The sequence below is a fragment of the Arachis hypogaea genome, chromosome 3 (genome assembly GCF_003086295.3).
Source record: "Arachis hypogaea cultivar Tifrunner chromosome 3, arahy.Tifrunner.gnm2.J5K5, whole genome shotgun sequence".
Taxonomy (NCBI): domain Eukaryota; kingdom Viridiplantae; phylum Streptophyta; class Magnoliopsida; order Fabales; family Fabaceae; genus Arachis; species Arachis hypogaea.
This window is the reverse complement of record NC_092038.1, coordinates 55,531,632-55,535,902: the sequence shown is the minus strand read 5'-3', so window position 1 is coordinate 55,535,902 and position 4,271 is coordinate 55,531,632.

Below are 4,271 nucleotides of genomic sequence, written 5' to 3'. Positions count from 1 at the left end.
AACCTGCCTTATTCTCATTACAATTGGCAGATAAGTCTTTGAGACAAGCTTATGGAATGGTAGAGGACGTTTTAGTAAAGGTTGAAGGCCTTTACATCCCTGCTGATTTCATAATCCTAGACACTAGGAAGGAAGATGATGAATGCATCATCCTAGGAAGACCTTTCCTAGCCACAGCAGAAGCTGTGATAGATGTCAACAGAGGAGAGTTAGTCCTTCAATTGAATGGGGACTACCTTGTGTTTAAGGCACATGGCCATCCCTCTATGACAAAAGAGAGTAAGCATGAAGAGCTTCTCTCAGTTCAAGGTCAAGAAGAGCCACACAGTCAAACTCTAAGTTTGGTGTTGTGAGGCCACAACCAAACTCTAAGTTTGGTGTTAAGACCCCATATCCAAACTCTAAGTTTGGTGTTGGGACTATACAACATTGACTTGATCACCTTGTGGCTCCATGAGAGCCACTGTCAAGCTATTGACATTAAAGAAGCGCTTGTTGGGAGGCAACCCAATTTTATTTATCTAATTTTATTTTAGTGTTATTTTTGTGTTGAATTAGGTACATGATCATGAGGAGTCACGAAAAAATCAAAAAAATTAAAAAACAGAGTCAAAAACAGAAGAAAAAAATTTTTCACCCTGGAGGACGCACGGGCTGGCGTTCAACGACCAGAAAGTGCATCTGGCCGGCGTTTAACGCCAGAACAGAGCACCATTCTGGCGCTGAACGCCCAAAACAAGCAACAACCTGGCGTTAAACGCCAGGATGGTGCACAGAGAGGACAAACTGGCGCTGAACGCCAGGAACAAGCATGAAACTGGCGTTCAACGCCAGAAACATGCATCACATGGGCGTTGAACGCCCAGAACATGCACCAATGGGCGTTTGAACGCCAGAATGGTGTGCCAAGGCAATTTACATGCCTATATGGTGAAGGAATGGTATTTCTTTTCACCTCAGGATCTGTGGACCTCACAGGATCCCCACCTACCTCGCCCTCTCTCTTTCCATTCATGATCATCCCTTCTATTTTTCATTCACCACCTACATCTACCCACTCTTTCCCACCCAATCCCACCCATATAGCCAAATTCCTCTCTCCCTCTCTACCATATTTTCTTCTTCCTCATCTTCTCTTCTTTCTTCTCTTGCTCGAGGGCGAGCAATATTTTAAGTTTGGTGTGGTAAAAGCATAGCTTTTTTGCTTTTCCATTACCATTAATGGCACCTAAGGCCAGAGAAACCTCAAAGGGAAGACAAAAGCTTCCACCTCTGAGTCATGGGAGATGGAAAGACTCATATAAGCTGGAATAGCTCAGTTGGTTAGAACATGTGGCTGCAAATCAAGAGATCCCTGAGATACCTCAGGGGATAAGTTGTCCTCCACACAACTATTGGGAGCAAATAATGTTAAAAACACCAAAATCACTAGGGATCATGCAACAGAAGCAAGGAAAAGACATAAAGAAGCTCAAAAAGCACCATTGGCACCTTCAAAGAAGGCGCCACCCTCACTCAGGTGGATTCATTCCTTGCTCTTTATTTCTTTCTGTTTTCGTTTTTAATATTGTGTTTATCTATGTTTTGTGTCTTTACTTCATGATCATTAGTATGTAACCATGCCTTAAAGATTATGAATAATTCCATGAATCCTTCACCTCTCTTAAATGAAAAATGTTTTAATTCAAAAGAACAAGAAGTACATAATTTTCGAAATTATTATTGAATTTAATTTAATTATATTGATGTGGTGACAATACTTTTTGTTTTCTGAATGAATGATTGAACAGTGCATATGTCTTTTGATATTGTTGTTTATGAGTGTTAAAATTGTTGGCTCTTGAAAGAATGATGAACAAAGAGAAATGTTATTGATGATCTGAAAAATCATGTAATTGATTCTTGAAGCAAGAAAAAGCAGTGAAAAAAAAATATGGCTAAAAAGAGTATATAAAAAAAGAAGGAGCAATAGAAAAAGCCAATAGCCCTTAAAACCAAAAGGCAAGGGTAAAAAGGATCCAAGGCTTTGAGCATCAATGGATAGGAGGGCCCAAGGAAATTAAAATCCAGGCCTAAGCGGCTAAATCAAGCTGTCCCTACCCATGTGCTTGTGTCATGAAGGTCCAAGTGAAAAGCTTGAGACTAAGTGGTTAAAGTCGTGATCCAAGGCAAAAGAGTGTGCTTAAGAGCTCTGGACACCACTAACTGGGGACTTTAGCAAAGCTAAGTCACAATCTGAAAAGGTTCACCCAGTTATGTGTCTGTGGCATTTATGTATCCGGTGGTAATACTGGAAAACAAAGTGCTTAGGGCCACGGCCAAGACTCATAAGTAGCTGTGTTCAAGAATCAACATGCTTAACTAGGAAAGTCAATAACACTATCCGAAATTCTAAGTTCCTAGAGACGTCAATCACTCTAAACTACAAAGGAAAAAGTGAGATGCCAAAACTGTTCAAAAGCAAAAAGCTACAAGTCCCGCTCATGTAATTAAATTAATATTCATTGATATTTTGGACTTTATAGTATATTCTCTTCTTTTTATCCTATTTGATTTTCAGTTGCTTGGGGACAAGCAACAATTTAAGTTTGGTGTTGTGATGAGCGGATAATTTATACGCTTTTTGGCATTGTTTTTAGGTAGTTTTTAGTAGGTTTAAGCTACTTTTAGGGATGTTTTCATTAGTTTTTATGTTAAATTCACATTTCTGGACTTTACTATGAGTTTGTGTGTTTTTCTGTGATTTCAGGTAAATTCTGACTGAAATTGAGGGACTTGAGCAAAACTCTGAAGAAGGCTGACAAAAGGACTGCTGATGCTGTTGGAATCTGACCTCCCTGCACTCGAAATGGATTTTCTGGAGCTACAGAACTCCAATTGGCGCGCTCTCAACGGCGTTGGAAAGTAGACATCCAGGGCTTTCCAGCAATATATAATAGTCCATACTTTATTCGAAGAAAGACAACGTAACTTGGCGTTGAACGCCAAGTTCATGCTGCTGTCTGGAGTTAAACGCCAGAAAAACGTCATGATCCGGAGTTAAACGCCCAAAACACGTCATAACTCAAAGTTTAACTCCAAGAGAAGCCTCAGCTCGTGAATTCATCAAGCTCAGCCCAAGCACACACCAAGTGGGCCCCGGAAGTGGATTTATGCATCAATTACTTACTCATGTAAACCCTAGTAGCTAGTCTAGTATATATAGGACATTTATCTATTGTATTAGACATCTTTGGTCTCAGTTTTGTTTTATTCTTCATCTTAGGAGATCATTGATCACGTTAGAGGGGCTGGCCATTCGGCCATGCCTGAACCTCTTTCACTTATGTATTTTCAACGGTGGAGTTTCTGCACACCATAGATTAAGGGTGTGGAGCTCTGCTGTACCTCAAGTATTAATGAAATTCTATCTTCTTTTATCCAAATCTCTCTTATTCTTATTCCAAGATATTCATTCGTACCCAAGAACATGATGAATGTTATGAGTCAGATTACCCTCATTATCATTCTCACTTATGAATGCGCGTGATTGACAACCATGTCCGTTCTACATGCAACAGAGCTTGAATGTGTATCTCTTAGATTCCCCAACAGAATCTTCGTGGTATAAGCTAGATAGATGGCGGCATTTATGAGGATCCGGAAAGTCTCACCTTGTCTGTGGTATTCCGAGTAGGATCCTGGGAATCCGGAAAGTCTAACCTTGTCTGTGGTATTCCGAGTAGGATTCCGGTAATGAATGACTGTGACGTGCTTCAAACTTTAACCTGCTGGGCGTTAGTGACAGACGCAAAAGAGGGATTCTATTCCAGTAGGAGCGGGAACCAACCGGTGATTAGCCGTACTGTGACAGAGTGCGTGAGCATTAGTTTTCACTGCGAGGATGGGATGTAGCCATCAACCATGGGTGATGCCTCCAGACTGGTTAGCTGTGCGAGTGACAGCCGCATAGGATATTTCCCCGAGAGGATGAAAGTAGCCACAGTTGATGGTGAACCCCTATACAAAGCTTGCCATGGAAAAGAGTAAGAAAGATTGAATAGGAGCAGTAGGAGAGCAGGCGTCCAAGAGCTCTACAGCATCTCCACATGCTTATCTGAAATTCCTACCAATGAACCTGCATAAGTATCTTTATCCCTTTCATTATTTCTATTTTCGAAAACCCATAAACTATTTTAATCTGCCTAACTGAGATTTGCAAGGTGACCATAGCTTGCTTCATACCAACAATCTCTGTGGATTCGACCCTTACTCACGTAAGGTTTATTACT